A 23,064-nucleotide genomic window follows, 5' to 3' on the forward strand; every position below is an offset into this window, starting at 1 on the left:
TTAGCATTGCTGGAAGATTGCTAGAAATGCAGCAAATGTCTAAGATTACCCAAAATGTATTGAATCAGAATCTGAATTCTAACAAAATCCCTAGTTTAGTCATATGCACATTAAGGTCTGAGAATCAATGCCCTAAATTCTGCCTTCCAGAGTGAGAGAACCTGCATATCATCCTAAATATTACTGTCCTTCAAGCACTTATGGTTATTATTGCCTACAGCTCCCAGGACTTGGAGTAAGAGCATAGACTATGTGCTAAGACTGCCTGAATCCAAACACAGAATATTAGCATTTGCCAGCAAAGCACTACCATATGTTATGGAAATAGGCAACTCAGGAATCTCACAATACAATAGAAGGTTTTGGTTTTAGATTTTTGTTTTCCCTCACACATGTTGTAACTCAATATAGGTCAGGTGATCTTCTGCATGTTATAGCTTTACCATCTGGAACAAGTGGCCCCCAATGTCACTGTGGCAGGAAAAAAAAGAAAAGGGCTCACTAGCTCTTCATTGCCTTAGCCTATAAAGGACAAATATTACACCTGTTTATGAACCACCAGACAGAACCAGTTAAATAGTGAAAAGCATAAATATTTAGTGAGCTCTGCTTCAATCTTCCTAAATGCTTCTATAATTATATTTTATTTGGTTCAAGTTTTCATATTTCTCCTATAGCAGCTCAGATTCTTCAGGGATCACCTGTTTCGGGGTTCTTGTGCATTTTTTTTCTCTCACTGGCTATTAGATCCCTATTGGATGGCCTGTTATTGTCATTTATCTGCTTATTGGGGCTCAGGTCCAGCTTCCGGGACAGCTTACGTATGGGGCCGCCAATGAGTTATGCAAGTGCCTGTGTCTTTGCTCTTGTGAACCAGCAGGTATTAGCCATTAAAGAGGTCAGTCTCTGGTTGTCACCTAGCAGAAAGCCCTCAGTTCCTCCCAGCCCCAGTGCTTTAGAAGAAGATTAAGCTCAGCCCGTCTTTTAAGTTTCTCTTTAGTTCTTCATGAACCATAGAGACTATAAACACACATTAATGTCAACCACCTTAGATAATTTGAGATCTCTCTGGCTAGGTTATCTTTATAATCTATGTTCCAATGCTCACTCCCAGGGCTCTTAAGTGCTGTCCCCCAGGCTCTTCTTCCCTGGAGCTACAAATGACTGAATGAGCTCTTTCTATCAGGAAAAGACAGAGACTGGTCTCATTTGCATTACCTCCTCTTGGACAGCTGCTCAGCAACCTAAAGATAAACAGGAATACAGTACATCTAGGAAGCATCCAAACTCTTATTTATCATGATTTCTCTCCATCCTTTACAGAAAACTCGGCTTAATGCATTTTATTTGTACTACATTAATTAGGCTGTAAAATGTAGAACAGGGAACAGAACCCAGGTTAGCTGACTACAGCTTCTAAGCTACCTGTATCTAACAGGTTCTACTGAGTCACATCAGCTTCAGTGTCAAGAGCAGGACAGAGGAGAAAGACAGATGTTGGAGTCACAAAAGCAAGTTGATCACATCTCTATATATGATTGCCATAGGATCTGAGATGGGGGAGGAGTGCTTAAGAAGGGTGAATGAGCCAGGAGCAGTGGTTCATGCCTGTAGTCCCAGCTCTTTGGGAGGCCAAGGCAGGAGGATCACTTGAGGTAAGGAGTGCAAGAACAGCCTGGCTGAAACCCAGTCTCTAATAAAAATGCAAAAATTAGCTGGGTGTGGTGGTGCACGCCTGTAGTCCCAGCTACTTGGGAGGCTGAGGCAGGAAAATCCCTTGCACCTGGGAGGCAGAGGTTGCAGTGAGCTGAGATCGTGCCATTGCACTCCTGCCTGGTTACAGAGTGAGACTCTGTCTCAAAAAAAAGAAAAAAATGGTGAATGAGGTCCTACTACATGGATAACCAGAGCATGGCTGTGGTTGCCTTTTGCTTGGACCTGTTTCATATCCCCAACTTCATGTGAAGGGGTCAAATAGACGGGTGTCAGATTTCCCTCTATTGCACTGATGGAAGGGCTAAATGAAAGAGTCAAGTGGGATGGGTCAAGAAACCCAGATGCCTTGATCCAACTGGAAGCCAGACTGGGTATCCTGCCCTACATAACCTCAACCTCTACCTCCGCCCAGGCCATGACTATCCTAAACTTTCCAGCTAACCAGAACAGCAAAGTTTCAGTCAAGTATCAAGAAGACTGTAAGAAAAATCTCGGTATGATAAATACATCAATCAATCCAGAAAGACTGGCCAGACTAACAACCTTTACAGATAGACTAAGCAAATCTAATCAGACTGTGGGACCGGGCACATAGCCTGGACCTTCTCAGATGTATTGAAGACTCTAAGAGACCAGCCATTCTGTTTACGAGGACGGCCTAGAGACTCGGGGTGCTCCAGAACAGTGTCTCAACAACCTTAACACACACAATTAAGGCCGTTTAGAGTCACTGATCACCTCAAATCCTCTGACCGTCTAAAATCAGTGAGCTAAGGCAGACAGAAAACACAGTATACCACCATATTTGACCTTTCCCCGACCCTCCCCTTGGCACCCAGGAAAACATCTGCCCTCACTACCTTGGCTGCCTTGGATTATATATAAAGGGCAGAGAAGGCTGAGACTACTCAGTGATTCTAGTTCAAGGCTGAACTTTTGCTACATTTCAGTTTGGTGTGGTTTTCCCGTAAACACATCCAGCTAAAAACACAAAACATCTGTGAGAACTGCACTACATCCTGACAGGGACATGTGGCAAGAAGGTAGAAACTATTTTTGCGATTTCCTTCCCTACTTAAGGTTGTGCACACCTCTGATCCTGCCATGGAAACAAATGTTGAACCAGATTCTCTAAAACATCCTCTAACCTGCCTTTATCTGTGGCAAATATACATTGCTCTTTCGAGAATGCTGTCATTGTATCGATTTGATGTTGTATTTGAAGTTTCTAAGACTACAAAAAATTGAACGAAATGTGCTAATATATTAGTGACAACTATTAAAAATGCTCGATGTACAGATTTTATACTGTATAAAGATTATTCAAGTTACATTTTGAAGGATGAAAGCGAGAGAGAGAATTGGAAAGAGACTCCTGGTATAGAAAGTAGCTTAAATAAAACCAAATCCAAAAGGCTTTCCAAGGGACAAAGGCCTTTTTAGAAAGTAGTGAGGTCAGTAGCTGAGTATTTCATTAATTCATTTGAGAAGAAATAGAAAATGGGTTGAATGAGGCAAGATAGTGCAAGGCTAAGGGCTTGATGAATGCCAGGTTGAGGGGTTGAACAGTTGTGTTGAGCTCTTAATTGGGGTTAAATAGGTAATTTTCATTTGATTATCTATCTAGTAGACAGTGGAAAGTTATGCAAGGATATTCACAAAGAACGATATGAGAAAAATAACACCAAAAAAGTAGAAGTGAGTCCATTTTTGTCAGTGTTTAATTGCAGCGTATATTAAAGAAATGAGAGAATAGAATCCTAAACATGGAAAAATACAATGAACTCTTAATAGTCATTTCAGATAAAAATATATTCCTAGAGTAATATTTCTCTAAAACTATTATAAACAGGCAACTAAATAAATCATTTTATGTTTAACAAACAAGTATCTTTCAAAATACAGATTTCATTTTTAACTTGGCAAAGCAGTTTTGCAGCTGTCAATGAATAACACAGAAAAATCTTACCAACAAAAGAGCCATTACATGGAAAAGAGAAATTCCAGAGGAATAATGAAAGGCTTACTTAAGGAAAAAATATGATTTTCAGTAAATTTAAATACATACTTAGATTTTTCAGCTGCATTTTTGTCTACGTAAATGAAATGACTGATTTGAAGATTTCCATAGGGTTTAGATAAATGCTTACTATCGGGTAAATAAATAAATATTAAACTCCTATGCTGCTGTTCTCAATGATCAAAGTTAGCCAAGAAAGAAAATGGACAATATTTCCTAATGATCTAAAATTTATGGAAAATTATATTTTCCAAGGTTGTGCTCACATCATTATAGTCATTTAATTATAAGATTTTTGGGAAGAGCAACGGTAATTTTTTTCCCTAATCCATCAAAGACTCCATACCATAGTCGTTAATATTACAGACTCTACAGGCCAGATTGCCTGGGATCACATTCTGATTCTGCCACTTACTAGCTATATGATTTAGTTCTCTGTGCCTCAGTTTCTCATCTATAAAATGGTAATGCTGATCATAGTACCCGCTGTCTTAGGGCTGTGTGAAGCAGGTTCACTGTGCGCTGGTTACTGACCTGTCTGAATCTGGTGAGACAGTATACCCGTACACACAACGTTACATGAAATGGTTTTATTGCCTACAGATAGACAGCAAGGGACAAAAGAAGACTGGCTGTGTCCAAATACCATCCCGCCAAGGTTTTGTTAGTTGTGGTTGTGACATTGTGCCACCTTAGACCAGCTAAATTAAAACAGGGTCCCTCTGGCTCTCTCCCATGTGGCAAGTATCAGGTCTTCACTTGATAATCCAGGGCTCAGCTTCTATAGACGTGCACTGTAGTATTGGGAATGCTGGTGTAGTTCACCACCGGCAGGATGAAAAGGTGTCTGTCATCTGGGACAGAATGATGTCCAGGACAGCAGATTCAGCATTTCTTCAGGTTACCTGCAGTGGCCACAGCTTACACAGCCAAATCAAGGCATTTTTCTTCCAGGCCTCCGCTGTCACATCCTTGTAAAAAAAGCAGACTGACAGTTAGTACCTCACCCCACTTCCCTCCTGGGGTCCCAGATGTTCCCCAATCCCCTATCACATGGGGATTGGGCTGAGTTGGTGTAGTGACCCAGTCCTGTTTCAGTCTCCAGACTACCGCCTGTATAAGGCACCCATTGCCTTATGTTGTTCGGCCAATAACTTTCAACCTTCAGGTTAAGAAGAGGTCATGTCCCATACTCGTTCACCCAAATGGAAGGATTACATGCCCCAGAAGCTACTAGAGGGACCTTAGCACCTTGGTATTCCTTGGTTCTGTTCCTCACCACTGTGGGAGCTCATAAAAGGGAGGCACCTGGGGGAAGAATTGTCTCCAGATTAGAGTCAGGGGTCCTTGTCTGGGGTACTATGACAATCTGAAATGCATACCACCCCCAGGATGTGCACTGTAATGGGAAAAGGGGAAAAAATGTTGGGAACACTGAAATTGATATTTTGCAGGCACAGCTTCATCAGGAGGGCTGCCTGGTTGACATTCACTCCCACCGTGCTCAGTGTTTTCTAACATGCAGTATGTGCCATTTTTCCCTTGCATTGAGTACAGTTTTTAGTGTACGTACTACCTTGTTAGATGGCGGCACCACCCTTCTAACATTGGCTAGAATATTCATGTCCAGTCTCAGTCAAAACAAGGCCATCCACTGGCTGGATGGTGGCCATACCCCTGTGGACCCTGTCTGCTTATTTCACAGAGCCATCAGTAAACCATGCTATGCTGTTGGCATGCATATTTCTGAATCTTGGGTTGCAAGTATCTATAGAAGGAACCCAAGGATCCCTTATGGGTCATTTGGTCCCTTCTGATAAGCTAGCCATTTGCTCATGGAATCTACTAATAACTTAGAGTCCTGGCTGGGCCTGATATTAAATGTACCATTTCCATTTGATAATTGAGCTTTGTTGAGCTTATCTAACATTATTGGTTCAGTTTGTGAGGCCCAAGAGAGAGAATGAGAAGTTCATGTCACAGCATCCCATGTGGCACTCCACCTGTAAGATGCTCAGTCTCTACCAGTGCCCAATAGCAAACAAGGAGTTGCTATTCGAAAGGGGATATATCTGCCTCAGGCAACTTATAAGTCCCCAATTTGAGAGACTGGTATACCCTGGTAGCAGTTTTCTGTTGTCACAGACTTCAGTCAGCATGCATAAACATTGCACACACCAGTAATTCTATCGGGGTAGCACTCAAGGTTTTCGAGGTGGTGTCTGGGTCTTGACTTGTTGAATGGCTTCCAAGATCTGCTGCTGCAAAGGGCCTCATTTAAACTTGGCAGCTTTGCTGGTCAACTTATCTAAGGGGGCCCAAAAGAATACGCAGGTGAGTGACATGCTGCCACCAGTACAAAAGACACCTACTGGCTGTTGGGCCTCCTTTTCCTGGATGGATACTGCCAAGGTCAAAATTATCACCTGACTATATCTGGGATACTTCTTTCGCTGCTCACCCAAGTAGCTTTGGCATTCAGCCTGCAATAGTTCATTGTTAGTCTCCATTCCTCCGAAGACCTTTTTGATGAGCCAAACTGAGGTATTACACTGTGACAAGGTGGGTTGTAACATTTTTACCTGTAGCAAGTTTTGAATTAACCAAGTAGTATCCTCTCCTCCACTTAGTAAGCATCACAGCTTTTATTGAATAGCCAAGGCTCAAATTCATAGCTGTGAGGGGACACAGCCCCTAAGGTGGTGGTGATGTTCTATGTCACAAGCAGCCAAAATAACAATGCTTAAAATCATTCAGCAGTGGGAACCATGGTCATTGGCACCCAAAATGGCCCACAGAGTCCCACCCACAAACAGATAACCATCATAAGCAAGTAAGCACAATGAATCATCACATTTGTCTCAAAAACCTCCCAATGTCTTCAGTTTAATTTTTCCCCTAAGAAGCCCTAGAAACATTGTCATGTGGGCTCAAGTATCCAAAAACCCCAGAAAAGTCCTTTCTTTCTTTTTTCATCTTCACAGGAGTATAGGGTCACTGGCCTCTGATGGGGAACTGGAGACTTTGGCCCCATTCTTTTTTTTTTTTTTTGAGACGGAGTCTCGCTCTGTCACCCAGGCTGGAGTGCAGTGGCACAATCTCGGCTCACTGCAAGCTCAGCCTCCCGGGTTCACGCCATTCTCCTGCCTCAGCCTCTCCGAGTAGCTGGGACTACAGGCGCCCGCCACCACGCCCGGCTAATTTTTTGTATTTTTAGCAGAGACGGGGTTTCACCGTGGTCTCGATCTCCTGACCTCGTGATCCGCCCGCCTCGGCCTCCCAGAGTGCTGGGATTACAAGCGTGAGCCACCGCGCCCGGCCTGGCCCCATTCTTAACTGCACCACTGGGTCTGAGGCACTTGGCTCTGCAATGTCACTTTATCAGACAAACACATCAGCTAGACTGCAGAAGGTTTCCCTGGATTTTCTTTTTATCTGTTTTATAGTGCTCCCTTTCTTTGAAGACCTGTAAACCAAGTGTTAATTTCTGCTCAGGTGGGCCGGGCGCGGTGGCTCACGCTTGTAATCCCAGCACTTTGGGAGGCCGAGGCGGGTGGATCACGAGGTCAGGAGATCGAGACCACGGTGAAACCCCGTCTCTACTAAAAATACAAAAAATTAGCCGGGCATGGTGGCGGGCGCCTGTAGTCCCAGCTACTCGGAGAGGCTGAGGCAGGAGAATGGCGTGAAGCCGGGAGGCGGAGCTTGCAGTGAGCCGAGATTGCGCCACTGCACTCCAGCCTGGGCGACAGAGCAAGACTCCGTCTCAAAAAAAAAAAAAAAAAAAAAAAAAAAAATTCTGCTCAGGTGCCTCAGAATCTACCTGAGCACTCATTTCTAGAGCTCCCCAGCCCTGGAAATGAACAATCACTTACGTGCCCCCAAAAAACAGGAGATGGTGCGCTGCTCTCCTGTTTCCACAATTCTTTTTGTGCCTTGATCTTTGCAGCCAGCTCATTCATGTCTGTGGGGGGAAGGGTGACTTATCTTATATTCCCCTTACTACCATTCTTCACCATAAAACATCTGGCTGCATGTCCAGCTCCTGCATCCCCAGGCTGATGTTTCTGTCCTAGGCTGGGTACTGGGAGGTATCACTCCTCCTGATTTGCCAATAACCCATGGTTCTGTCAGACTGGACCTTGCTTGCTGAGCCAATTTTGTAAAGCAGGTTCACTGTGCACTGGTTACCAACATGTCTATGTTTGGTAAGACAGAACATCTGCACACACAACAAGTTACATGAAGCAGGCTTACTACTTGTAGATAGGCATCAAGGGAAAACAGAAGCCTAGAATTTTTCAAAGCGAGGTATGTCCCCCAAGCTCAAGTAAGCTGCTGGGGGCAGATGAAGTCTCATCTGTGTGTGCCTCACTTGCACCACAGCCCAGGAACCCTGGAAAGCAGGCGCGCCTGGGATTTATACTCCCTGGGGTCACGGACCCGTTGGAAAGAAATGCTGATGGACATCTGTTTTTAGAGGAGGATTAGAACTGATCCAGTCTGTTCCTGTCAGTACCTCTTCACCTCAGGTTGTTGCATTCCCAGCACAATATGCTACACAGCACGATCTACAGCTATTCTTGAGAACTACAAGGAGAAAAGGGAGCAGGCCAACCAGAAAACTGTCCTGCAGGTTCTTAGAAGGAATGGATGAAAAATAATTAGCAGAGTGCTTGGCAGTGCCAGGCCTTACTACAAATGACAGAATTGTACATGGCCCCACTCTGGAGAGAATATTGATAATCATTAAGGTAACAATAACAACTGACGAAATGGGAATTCAAATGTAGAGGAGACAATGAAAAAGAAAGAGAGAAAATGCAGAAAGGAGAAAAGACAGAAGGTGAAATTTAGGTTAAAGTAGCTAAAATATACAGAGAAAAAAAGATAATGTTCCTTTGAGGATGTAAAGAAAAATGATGGCAATATCACTGACATATTACACTCATCCGGCTCTCCATTGGAATTTACATAAACAGATTCTGACTACCTAGCATTTTAGACACAATGCTCTAATTGAGCCAAAATTCAATATTGTTATTAGACTAAATGCATAACACAATTTATTGTGTAACTAACCACTAACACTCAAAATATAAGATACATTATTCTTTTCCCCAGCCGTCGAGTGGACAATTTAATGGTGATTACTAGGCATAGGATTTGCCAACAATCAATATAAAGAAAAGCTATTGTTTCTGAGGTATATCACATATTTTGAGAGATGGCTCATTTATTTCCTCTTTCATTCTATATAATATGTTGGTTATAAATCAATCCGCACCATCAAAGTCCATGGGGGAAAAGCTGGAACATAAGGTTACATAGCTAGAGGTCTTCAGTGACAGCTAAGGCATCCAAAGAAAAATCATGCAGTAAAATAAATATTCTACTGGAAGTTGGAAGCAGAAATTAGGAAGGGTTTGGATATCATTTTTTAGTTCTATAGTGTGATAAAGGTGTTCTAGATATTTGTGCTTTCACTAATACCCAGATTTATCAGTGAAAGCAAAGAATGACTGGAAGCTTAAGCCCAGGTTCTCCTAACGATTTTGACAAATTTCAGACACTACTTGATAATTCAGGGTAATTTCATATTAAATCCTAAATGTGTTTTCAGTGTGTTAGGCAAAGTATTGTCTGTTTTTACTTAGTCTGTATAGTTTCCAGTACGCACAGGAAGAAACAGCATTCAAGCATCTATCCTTCTAATTATTAGCACAGGTCTTTCTTAATGTTGACACGATCACTTCCTGCCTCATAAAAGACTGAAAACATCTAAATATACATGCAAAATGTTAAATGTTGCAAAAATAACATTTCATGGCATGGGAATAAGTGATCTTGAACAACTGCTAGAATCATAGGCAAAGCCACTGGTATGTGACGATTAGGCTGATTTAAAGCTGTTAATTGAAGAAGAGAAAATCAACAAGGTGCTTCAAATGATAATGCTTTGAGTTTTAAAGTGTAAAAAATGGCTCTTGGAAAAATTGATGAAGTTCTAGTATATTTTGTAAAATTGATTCTTTTTGTGATTTTGCTGCATAAGTCAAAATTGTATTTAGAATATAATGTGGTGCTATCATACTACTATTTTGTCTAAATGTAAAAATACTATATATACATGTATACGTATATATATATATATATATATAAAATGCTTAAGTCAGTCTGTTTTAAAAATTAATAACAAATTATGATTGTAGCACAGATTTTTTTTTTTTTTTTTTGAGATGGAGTGTTGCTCTGTTGTCTAGGCTAGCATGAAATGGCGCAATTTCGGCTCACTGCAACCTCCGCCTCCCAGGTTCAAGAGATTCTCCTGCCTCAGCCTCCTGAGTAGCTGGGATTACAGGTGCCCACCACCACGCCCTGCTAATTTTTGTATTTTTAATAGAGACGGGGTTTCACCATATTGACCAGACTGGTCTTGAACTCCTGACCTCAGGTGATCCACCCACCTTGGCCTGGCAAAGTGCTGGGATTACAGGCCTGAGCCACCACACCTGGCCTGTAGCCCAGATTTTTAAAGCATAAGATAAAGTTACTTTCATTATTAATTTTTCAAAATAAAGCCTCAATCAACCCCCACATCTCCCAGCATTTGGTATGAAATTTTGACCTCTTTTTAGGAGATTTTCTTATGTCTATTATTTTATGCTAAGTTACTTGTACAACAAGGACCTTGTGTGTATGTATGTACGTATGTATCATGATATCTATGGTAAGAATTCTAGTTGTAGTCTTGTCTTTATCTCCCTAATAACTTGTTACATGTAATTCTAAATACAAGAGAATGTTTCTGCAAGCTCCTGGAGGGATTCAGAAATTCAACCAATTAGAGATTATCTACTATTCACCTTTCCAGAGAACATCATGAAAATTTAAAATAGGAAAACACAAAGAAAGCCTAAGCATCTCATTTCAGAACAAAAGATGTTCTGTAGTAAAGAAATTTGTATTTCTAAAACATGATTTTCTGTCTTAAGCCTCCTAATGTCTGAAGCATGCCAAGAAGTAAGTAATGCCATTACATTTATTACCTAATATGCCAATGATAAAATGCATTTTGGAGTTAGTGGGAAAGATATGGCAGATTAACATTAGACCATTTAAATAATAACTAAGCATATTCTTAGAAGGTGTTGGATATATACGAGTGCTGAAATTCATATTATTCTTGCTCAAGTGTTAGCCCAAGACTACTGAGGTTTTCTGGGTAAGTATAGCTAAAAGAAAAGTGTTTTAATGATAGTCATTTCCACCCCTTTTTCATGCATGTTTTAACATTCTGTTTGGAATTGGAGATCTCTCTTTATCTCTGATGTAATAATGACCTCTGACATATATTTTTCTCAGAGATCTGCTTCCTACTGTTATTTTTCAGATTAAGGTTGCTCCTCAGTACATAACCATCTCATTTTTTTTTCTGAACAGAATCTCCTCATTCAGTGTCCCCTGCTTGCACAGCCTGTGCACAGCCTTGCTCCAGGCGTCCATCCTTCCATCTGATACTATTTATCCATTAACAACAAAGATAATATGGCCTCAAAGGTGCTCAAAGTTTTAACAGTTTAAGGTCACACTGTCAAATTTGCTACCTCTTTCTTTAGGGAACTCTTTGTCGTCTTTTAGGCTTTGCTTAAATACCTTAACAATTTATTAGAACTCTCAATGTGACAGAGTTAATGTACATTTAAGATAATTTGACTAGTACTGTGTTAAGCATTTTGAAGCCTATATAGCTATAAGACGGAAACAAAAAGACAATCAACCTGAATGAGTTTAAGGCGAGGTTATTAAAAGAAAATAAACCACATCTGTTATTTCTGTCCAGTGGAAGAATTAGTTTTCAATACGCATCCAGCAACAATTTAATATACATACTTTTCTTTCTAAAAGTAGCAGTAGGGACAGAACAAAACACAGAACACAGAAAGAGGAACGGGTAGATATACATATGGAAAGAACACTCTTGTTAGCTACATTTAGGACCTGCACAAGTGTAGATAAAATATGGATGAACAATTAATTCAATTACGTTCTTATATCAGTTAGAATCTTTGGCAGGCAACTGAAGCCAGAGCTGGATAAAGGCATTTGAAAGATGAATACAGGATAGAACATACAATTAAATAAAATAATTTTTAAAAATCATCTCAAACAGTTTTGGAAAATCAGCTATGGGAATCTGGAATCGGAAACTGTTGAGCAGTCTCTTTAAAAACAGAAGCAGTCAGCTCTCACCATGTTTATTCTTTTGGTTCTCAGCTTAGGAATCCAATTCTAAGATGAGAAAATCTAGCTGGCTTAACTTGGATCATTGGCCCTTTGCCTTGAGAAGGGCAGGGCCCTTGATGAATGGTTACTTTGCCTCATATCCAGTGGGATAGGCTCCTTAAAGCAAAATCACCTCCATGCTATCAACAGAAAGAGGAAGAGATGTCGGAAATGCAAACCAACCAAAGTCCACAACATACTACAGAACAGGCTTAGACAGGAACAAAATCAGCAAAACTTGGATAATTTAAGATGTCTAAAGTAGAACAGAATTATTCTGTTGGCAAGAAAAATAAAAAGGGGAAAATAATTTTACTAACTGGTGAGAACAAGTTAGAAATTCATTCTGGAACAATCTGTATTAACTTCATAATGTCACATGGCAAAGGGTCTTCTCCAAGCATTTTAAAAAATATTTCTGGGTCAGGTGCGGTGGCCCACGCCTGTAATCCCAGCACTTTGAGAGGCCGAGGTGGGTGGATCACGAGGTCAGGAGATCGAGACCATCCTGGCTAACATGGAGAAACTTCGTCTCTACTAAAAATACAAAAAATTAACCGGGCGTGGTGGCAGGCACCTGTAGTCCCAGCTACTCGGGGGCCTAAGGCAGGGGAATCGCCTGAACCCAGGAGGCGGAGGTTGCAGTGAGCTGAGATTGAGCCACTGCACTCCAGACTGGTGACAGAGCAAGACTCCACCAAAAAAAAAAAAAAAAAAAAAAAAAAAAAAAATCTGGATTTGGTATATACCACACTACCTACTACAATCAAAATTCTGATGCCCAACACAGATAAACCAGGTAAACAAGATCACTAATAGCATCTTGCTGTGGCTTGACTTTTTTCTGCCTGGTTGAGCTACCTGTGGTTTGTTCAGTTGTGATCATGGCAGAAACTGTGACCTAAAGAAAGATGAGAGAGTTCTCCTATTACTTCACTCGTATTGGCAGAAATAGGGTGTGAACTCTAAAGTTTTCTGCTTCCAAGTCCAATTGCTCCAGTAAAAGAAAAAGGTCTCTTCAAGTACTTAGAAAGAAAAAAGTTGTATGACCATAGAATAAACTCCAGTGAAGGAATTCCATGAGCAATTTCCACTGGTAAAAGGAATAAACAATTCGAGGACCTGCTTGATAACCAGAGTAGGAAACCCAAAGTAGAATCCCAGCACAGCCACTCGGTTTGCTATTTGAATCCAAGCAACAGCATTCTGCTAACTGCCTGTTAATTGTACAGTGAGATGTTGTATCTTAGAAAGTATTGTTAGAAGGGTAAGTTGATCATATTAAATTGCTTTCCAAGTGTACAGCTAATTTTAGTTTTCTACAAAACACACTATTTTTCCTCTTGTATTTAAAATGTGAAGTTTTTTTTGAATACACTAAGCAACACTATAGTTATTACAGTTCCCAGAGACCAACACTTTACTCCTCCAATTTAGCAGAATGTTATTAGTGCTAAACCATATTTTCATCTCGGGAAACACAATATTGAAGAAGAGTATGATCTTTGGAGTCGGATGGATGGGCCTGCATCCCGGTTCTGCACTTATGCCCACTGTGTCTCCAGACCTGTCACTTAATTTTCCTAAGCCTCAGGTTCCTTTTCTACAAAATGGGAACAATAGGGGTGTGAGTGTGTGTGTGTGTGTGTGTGTGTGTGCGCGTGTGTAATAAAATTTATGCATATAAAATGCTTAGGTCAGTGTCTGAAACATATTAAGCATTCACAAGATATTGGCTATTATTTTATAAACTGCTGAACCTGTCCCAGGATAATTATTTTATCTATCAGTTACAAATAATCTATGTTTCCGTTGCTAAAGTGCAGTTAGGGTCAAATGAGATTATATATATAAAAAAACTCTGTAAAATATGAAATATCATTTTTAAAAAGTATTTTGTGATTATAATAGTGAAGTACTAAAAGTAAACAAAGAGACTTATCCCTGGTGTAAACTAAATTACCTCCTATATAACAGAGACAAAAAAATTACAGTTAAGAATGAAGAAGGAATATATGCCACAAAATAGCATAAGGTAGGATTCTCTGAACCTACTGCCTACTAAGTACGAACTCTTACAAAAACAGACTAGTGTAAGCCTTAAAATGAATCATACTGTTTCCAGAATAAGAAGTAAAAGGCTGCTATAGCAATACTGGTGTATCTACAGCATTTGGTAGCAAACTCAGGTAAAAGCCTTGCTATGGTTTGAATGCATCACCCAGAATCAAGTGCTAGAAACGTAATCCCCAGTGGGACGGTTCTGGGAGGTGAGTTCTAGTGGGAGGTATTTTGGTCATGAGGGCAGAGCTCACAGAAATAGATTAATGCCATCTTGAAAAGGGCTCATGGGAGTGAGTTTCTTGTCTCAAATTCTTACTCTTCTACCTTCCGTCATGTGATGATGCAGCAAGAAGGCCCTGGTTAGATGCTAACACCTTGATTTTGGACCTTCCAGCTTCCAGAACTGTGAGGCAATAAACTTCTCTTTCTTATGAATTACCCAGTTTGTGGTATTTTCTTATAGAAGCACAAATGGTCTAAGACAAGCCCATTTTCCAAAACAAATAAAATGATAAAAAATCAAATCAGCCTTTTGTTTTAGAGAAGTCTGAAGCCATGAGATTGTATATGTGCTAAATACATTATGTATTACAATGTTATGATATATATCATAATTATGTAAATAGAATGTCTTCTGAATCCAAACAAGAATGGATGTCTCTCAAAACAAAACAACAAGCTGTACAATATAACAACTTAACATTCAGTAAATATGCCAACCTGACAGAAGGTCTGCGGTCTATATGAAGGATTGAAAGTGGATGCCAAAGGATAAGGAGCACTTGGTGTCAATCGAATACTAATATATCGTGACTGTGTTTCTGGCTTGTGGGCAGTCATGGCATCAAACTTCCCTATGCTGATGAAAAGAGCCCTTTGTAGTATCTCCTTCTCTCTTAATTAGGGCTCTTTAATACTAACTGAATGTATTTACCCACCAGAGGAGACCAGCAGACTTTGGATTAGTCAAATATTGCTTAAATGTCAGGTGAGTCTGTTGGCATCCTGATTTTCATGGCATATGTGCGTGTCAGTACCTCTAGTCAGTTTATTAGGGATAGATGAACTCTTTGAGGATGGAATCGCATGATGTTTTATTGTGATTCTAACAAACCGCTCACACCTGTGAGATGCTGCCTGCAGCAACTGGGTTACCCCTCTCTGTATATGTTTCTTTGCAGCAGTATGTTACTTCAACTAGCTTCCTCATTTTATGGAAAAAGGAAATAAAGCTAACGTGTAAAGACAATTAGCAGCAGAGTTGCAATAAAGCAGAGGTCTTCCAGGCTTGTAATTTTCAAACATAACATTGTATAATTGGCAGAAAGATAAAAATGGAGGGAGAGGGGACAAAGGTGAGAGGGAAAGAAAGAAGAGATAAATGAAAAGAAAAAAGGAAAGGCAAGAAAGGGAAGGGGAAGGAAGAAAATAAACGAAATTCTGGCCAAACATTTGGAATAAAACTTTTCCCACATGTCTTACTAAGACAGAGAACAAACTGAAATTTCCATGGTCAGAACACTCATGATTTTCTGTCCCTCTTCGGCTTTTATTTTAATGTTTTTGAATGATTGGGACTGGAATAGCATTTTTCTCAATATTTTACGTAAATAGAAATATACAAACAAGCATAAATAACGTACTTTTTGGAAATGTCATTCAGAACATTGAAATAAACACAAGAACACTAATGTTGCTTTTACTTCTCCTAAGTGTCTGTATAAGCAGCAAGGCCTTCAAGAACATTCAGGCAAATGAGGAATAATAAACTGTCTTTAAAATAAACTGAACAGGACGAAGTAATGAATTCATGGAAAAATATCCTAATAGCTGTGTTCTACTCTGATTATAGGCACTATAGTAGACCAGACACTCCTAGAGTGACCCCCAATTGTCCATGTCTTCATATAATCCCCTCCCATTGAACGTGACTCAATTCTAAACAATGAAATCGATAAAGTTGATGAAGTGTCACTCCCATCCTTACATTATGTTTTATTTATACATATAAATATGTATAATTATAACATGTATAAATACAATACAAATAATTTATATATAAATTATACTTATATTTATTATATCATGGAAACCCTAGAATAATAATAATGTCTTGTTTTAAGTCACTAAGTTGGTGATAATTTGTTACACAGTAATAGAAAACTAATATTGCTCTGGTCTACTGCAGTTTAGCCTGGTAAATCTAATAAATTTTCCCTGAGCTGACAGGATAGAGCCAGATACACCCACAGTGAGAGCCTAGATTCATCAGTACTACCTATTCCATTTTGGGCAAGTTCCTTAATTTTACCGAGCATCAGTTTTCTCATGTATAAAAATGGCAGTACTCTTAACTACCTTGCAGGTTTGGCATAAGGATTAGAAACAATAAATCTAAAATGCATGGTACATAATAAGCATTCAGTAAATAGGAGCTCCATTGTCAGTTGAAACTTGGCCTGTTGTTTTGGGCTATGAACGCCAGAACATACTCCGCAGATTTACTTTCAAAGAAGATGCTGTTGTCTTTCTGGTCCTTGTGGTGACCACTGAGACCCACTGTCTACGTTCTATCATTCAGGCCAATGATTTTACTGATCACATGGGCAAGAGGCAACTTGAGTTAGAGGTAAGATTTGGGCCATCGAACAGAGCAAGTCTATGCAGACTGCATAGATTCAAACATATATTTTGAGTTTAATCCCATCCATTTCTAACCCACAGAAGAATTGGTCACAGATAGAAAAAGGAAATTGTGTAGCCAGTAAATATCTTTTTCCATAAGTAAGAAAAACATTACAGTCACTTAAAGGCTTAAAGTTCTTAGTTCAGTCAGGTAAAATTTCTTAGCAGATCTTAGCACTAATTATAGTAATTTAGTCTCTCTCATATATTTCTGGGGAACTTTAATCAAAGGAGAGCGAAGCTGTATAAATACTTTGATTTTACTGTTTGTATCTTTTTTCGGTTCTTCATATCTGTTTCCATTTGATTAGTTCAAGAACGGCTGGGTTTTAACCACTAGAGTGAGGACTCATTATCAATAAAAGTCAAAAGAGGATTACTTTACAATAGTAAATGTCATAAAGAACAGGCTATTCCCTGGAGAAAATTTCTCCAAGTGGGACTAATAACATCACAATTTCTCATCAGCTGTGATTGCACAATACAGAGGGCATGGTGGTAAAAATAACAAAGCTCTGACTCAAGGAAAAATCTTTTTCTTAATAGCTATGCAAGAGAATGGAAATAAGAATTTAATATACTACAATCTCAGCCAGTGCTTTATGTTTATATAAAACACTTTGGTTTGGTTTGGTTTGGTTTGGTCTGACTCGCTTGGGTTGGTAACATGGAATAACACATTATGAAAGCACAGAACCTTCCACTTCTGTGTCATGAGTTTTCTGCTCTAAATACACACTGAACACCTCCACCAAGGGAAACAGTCTCTGGGAGCAGAGGGAGTTATGGTCCAGGCACTGTTTCTTTTGTGCATCCTTACTACTTCTGAAAGTTGCACATTCAGAAAAGATCTGATATTTAATTTTATACCAGAAAAGGAAAATATGATTGGGCTATATAAAACTGCTCTCAAACTAACACCAATGCAGGTGTTAATATTCCAAATCTTTCAGGCCTCAGTCCCACTATGAAAACAAGGAAAATATTCTTGATTGCTTCTTTTACTGAGATTACTAAGGGTCCGATATTTTGCATATTTTTAAATGAAAATTTAACACAAAATATTTTTCCACTTTTTTGAAAGTTAATGAGATTAGTGAGTATGCAAAATTCAAAATACAGATCAAAGGATTCAATGGTATATTCATTTTTTTGAGTAAACTTGAAGTTCCCACTTCTAGTTATATTCCTACAATTATAATGATAAAGCCATTCATTTCTATATAGCTCATAATTAAAACTAACAATCCATTAGACAAAACTTCTAAGATTTGATAAGCATAATAAACATCACTATATATATGAACTTCAGAATGAAATTAAGAATTTTTTATCTTTCATAGCATAGAAAAATATTAAATATATTAAAATATTAGCTACTTAGGACAAATGCTAAAGTATTCTGAAATTAATATGTATGCATGTATAATTAATTTATATCATTCATGTGTACCAAAAAAAGACTCAAAGCTTATTTCACCATAGAAAATTCATAAGAACTGTAATGAATATTGAAGAACAATTGATAATAGTTTTTTAAAGTGACCTATATTTTTAGTAGGCATCTTGAGTTTTTCTCAAATGTAAGTCTCACAACATCCTCCAGAAGAATCAATCAAGAGTAAGATGTAGTGAGGGGCTTATACCAAAAAAAAAAAAAAAAAGCCATTCTGTTACTGAGTTAAACCCATGTTTATATCAAAGCCAGGGTTTCCAATGTCAGACTCAAAATACCCAGAAAATGTGTTTATTAAGAAAATAACATTATCACATTCCTTCAATGGTGCAAAAAAGCTTATACTTTTATGCTCACTGTATCTCTCCTCTTCCAGCGATGTGTACATTAAACAGTAATCTAAATCCAGGTCACTGCTTTACACTCTTACTCCTCTTCGAGGATAATGTTGGGACAATTGCACAACCTATTTGTGAGTCTCTGAACATATTATGTCCTTGCCTGCCTCTGGCTTCTATTCCTGCTTTTCCTAAGCCTGGAATATTTTCCAAAAACTCTTCTTTTCCTGCATCTCCATCAGGCCTTTATAAATGTTACTCATTCTTCTAAATACAGCTAAAACGACACTTCCACTCTGAAGTCTTCAGTCACCACAAGCAGGAATGAATCACATCTTCTTCTGGGCTCCCTAGTAATGTGTTTATACTTAACTTTTGACACTCGTCACTTCATGCTCTTTGTTATGGTAATTTTGAAACACATTTTTCTTCCCAACTAGATTGTAAAAACATTTAAGCCAGAGATGACACCTTAGTAAACATTGGGTGAATTTAATTTAATTGCAAATGTTTGCTCAAAATGGATAGAAAAAAAATGAAAATACATGTTTGGCTGTTATTGTTGAAATATGTTTCTCCCCAACTTCACAATTATTCCCAGTAGTAAATGAACTCTGAGATATTGTTCATGAATATAGGCCCTTAATGGATATTTTCCGATGAGATGTTCTTTATTTGAAGTTTCTTACAAGGAACACAAAAGCTCTGGAAACATTTATTTTTTCTTTTCTGGAGCCTAACTAGAAAGCCACAGTAGGTTGTTTTCTTTACTACTCCTCAATTAAATTCTTAATTAAGCTTTTTCTAACCCTGTCTAGACCAGTGGTTATCAACTTTTTTGGCAAATAAGAATCTCTTTTCAGTATCAATAATATCAGGAATCTCTAACACTGTTTTGTCTGCTGCCATATCCTCAGCACATAAAACAGTGCTCAGCTCATTGGTGTTCTTCTAGAACACTCCCGCTAGTGCCCTACTCCAGCATTCTTTAGATCTCAATGAAACATTGAATTGCACCATCACTTGTTCACTGTTCCCCTCCACCACCCACCAACTCTCCACACTCTCATTCTCTTCCTCGCTGAGCCTGGCATCTATGATTCATCATTATATTTCTGCTTTGCATACATCCTCAACTCACTCCACGTTACAAACCGGGCTAAAATCCAACCCTCGTTAAACCCAACTCTCCTCACATTCTACTCCTGCCTCAGCAGGTGAAAGTGGCTGCAGAGAAACACTCTCTGTTCTGAGCTATATCCTTGAATCACTAGTGGAGCCGAAGTGCTATACTGAGCAGTCTGGCTCTATTATTTTTTTTTTGTCCCCATATGCATACATATTTATTAATTAAATATTTGTTGAATGCCTACAATGTACCTAAGTATATTTGGCCACAGTAGAATTTTTTTTTTTTTTTTGAGACAGGGTCTTGCCCAAGCTGGAGTGCAGTGGCACAATCTTGGCTCACTGTAGCTCTCTTACTCTTAACCGATAATTTGGCTTCAGATTTCACAAAGATTTTGTACTTGCTCCCCTCAGATTTACCAAATAACTCACACGTATAACCTGACCCTCCGCATGTCCCCCATTATGCTGTCTGTATAGCTGTCTATGGCCTATTTACACAAGAAAAATATGGCTCAGAAAGGCTTAAGGACGTGTTCATGTGAGGGTCTATCCTTTGAACATAAGAACTTAGGCATTCTGATACTCATAAATTCCCAAAGTAAACATTGTTTTCTGGGTGGCAAAATGATAAGTAACATTTGAAGAAAAACTAGTTAGACAAGGTTGGGTTCAAATCACGACACCACCTTGCACCAGTTGCCTGACCTTCGTCATAGTCTCGAAGTTCTCAAGGCCTATATTTTGTAAAATGAGGATAATAATAGTTGTGTTACAATTAATTGTTAGGCCATTATTGAGCACTAAGTAGGCACCCTATAAATTTTAATGCTCTTCTCTTCTACTTACAAAGACATTGAGTCTTGGTCACATATTCTTTGCATTGCCCAGGGAGAAAAACATGGCAGAAATTCCATAACTGTGAGTTAATACATCAGAAAACAAAGAATAAGCAAGGAGAGATTTACTGAAACATGCACATTTCTGTTCATTTCACTTTGAAATATTAAATATTATTGGGCATTACTCTCTTAATCCTAATCTGAGACATAAGCATAAACTATAAATTAGTTAATTTTGGTAGGACAAAGTAGGTCAGAAGAATGCACAGTGTCCCATTATGGGGAGCCTGGAATTTCTTCCTATCATGGCCCATCATTGCTCTATATGTCAACACCAGCTCACAATAGTGTGTGTCTGTTGCTTGTTTTACCTTTCTTACCTGACTGTATGGTCATGTGGCTTGCAAAATAGCCTATTTGTACCTTCCCAGTTGTAATTATCTCAAGTGGCACCTTCTAATCATGGCAAAGATAAAAGATAGGCACAAAGGCCCCCTGCAGTGACGCTTTAACAGTTGGCCACTTAGAAATGTTGTCAATGAGAAACTTTTGAAGCCGTCTTTCAAATCCTGATGTCTAGTGTTACCATATTGTGACAGGCAACTTTAAAAGAGAGAATAAATCTTCTAAGCTACTACCCTTTCTGCAAGTTGCAGATTTATTTCCTTTTCAAATTACAGCCTTCGCTCTTGCTTAATTTTCATTGTCCTAATAATTCATCACAGTAGGCTTCATCTGAACGTGACAGCCAAAAAAAATGGAACCTTTGCTGGTGCTCAATGAATTCATATGTGAGGGAAGAACTTGTTCAGAATAAATGTTAATAAAATGCAAGCACAGATTGCTAGATAATGTTAAGACACAGCTATATATAGACAATCAAAGAAGACTGCTTCAGAGAAAATCCTATATTATTTATGATTACTATTTAATTTTTCAATTCCAGATAATTTACCGTTACTAAAATGGTTATGATTGAAGCTGACCTGAGTGTCACTCTTACTCATCTAAGAGCACAAGTAAATATATAATTTAAAATACCAAATACTTATAATCCTATCCATAGAAGTTGAAAGTTAGTGGATAACTTTCAGTGAATAATACTACTCTTTAAAAAAATTAGCATATCCAATCTGTACTCATAGTACCTATGGTAAATAAGGGAGTGAAAGCTAGGAAATACAAAATAAAATTCGGAATACTAATTTAAATTCAGCTTTCACTGATACATCTTTTTCCTCTAGCCCAAATAAAGACCCTTATGTATGAAAACAATTACAAGACACAGAACCCACATGTCACTCCCTTTGACATCTGTCACACTTTCTAAGGATTTGCCAATGCATAGAACTGTAAGTGCAAATGTGCCCAAAATAAACTCTTTTCTATATTAGGCGGGAGAGATCCTGAATGCTGTGCATCTATTATTTTAATTGATGATTATTACAAACATCACATATAAGTTTCCGATTCCATTTGTCTAATGAAGAGATAGCAAATTCAAATTACTTCAGGTGCCTGACGGAAAATGCAAATACAGAATCCAGAAAAGTGGGCCCTGTTTTGAAGAGGAGAGGACATGCCCTCTGTAAAAGTATTCAAATTAAAAAACATATTAAACACTCCAAAGGATAAATCTCCTGTAGTCACTAATTTTTGACCCCGGTCTACATTATCTAGCTTTATTCCCTAACATGAAATTACAGAATGAGCATGCATTCAAGAGCAATTATAAGTGACAAAGAGCATAAAAAGTCAGCTATCGCTGTTGGGATTTTCTACTGATATTTCTTGCAGCTGAGTAAGTCTTAAGAAGCATAAGCAAAGGCAGAGTTGCTAAATGGTAATACACAGATCAATGAAGACCTAAGGTACTCCTCAACTTAAATAGAATGATGGCCTCTGAAGAATACGTGTGTCGGTCACATTTTCCTGATGGTTACTGACTTGCGGCAGATTATTTCTGTGGCCTCAGGAAGTCCTAAAGTTCACAGCTTCTTTAAGATTGTTGCTCCAGGAATATCCCTAGCCTTTCAGAACTACTCAACAAATCCTAGCTTAACCTATGGTGGATAAACACAGTGTACTCTATTTGGATATTCAGGTATTAAAACTATTGTTTACCCAGGAAACAGTTCAGGCAGACCTGCCTTAACATTTCTTGTGCACGCAAAATTCATGACTTTCATTGTTTTAAAGTGAATGCTCAGCATAATGTCAACTCATATACTCCAGGTTCCCTTCTAGGACGTCAAAATCTGTCTAACTTGTTCATTGATTTGAGTAAGTTTCCTTATTATGCTTGTTCATTAATTATCAAACAGCTGGAGAAGAGGCTATAAATTTTGGCATAGCAAGTTATGTTCTTATTACTGGTTAGAAAAGGTTAAAGAATTAATTCTTTCTCAAAGATTTCAATATGATAAACTGAATTTTAAAATAATAATTCTTGCTTAGGATTTGATTTATTTTTTCTGTTGTCTTATCAGGTAAATAGCTGCCTCCTCCCTGTGAGCTTATCATGCTCAA

At 38.6% G+C, this 23,064-nt stretch overlaps 1 protein-coding gene across 1 annotated transcript in view; it reads right to left on the bottom strand.

The window, feature by feature from the left end:
• Nucleotides 1–4,694: 4,694 nt before the first annotated feature.
• LRRIQ3 (leucine rich repeats and IQ motif containing 3) overlaps nucleotides 4,695–23,064 on the bottom strand; it is a 416,288-nt gene continuing 397,918 nt past the window's right edge. Inside the window, exon 9 of the transcript XR_010117296.1 lies at nucleotides 4,695–4,707. The gene's annotated coding sequence lies outside the window, so the exon portion shown is untranslated. The remainder of the gene's footprint in view (nucleotides 4,708–23,064) is intronic.

The sequence above is a fragment of the Symphalangus syndactylus genome, chromosome 12, assembly GCF_028878055.3.
Source record: "Symphalangus syndactylus isolate Jambi chromosome 12, NHGRI_mSymSyn1-v2.1_pri, whole genome shotgun sequence".
Lineage (NCBI taxonomy): Eukaryota > Metazoa > Chordata > Mammalia > Primates > Hylobatidae > Symphalangus > Symphalangus syndactylus.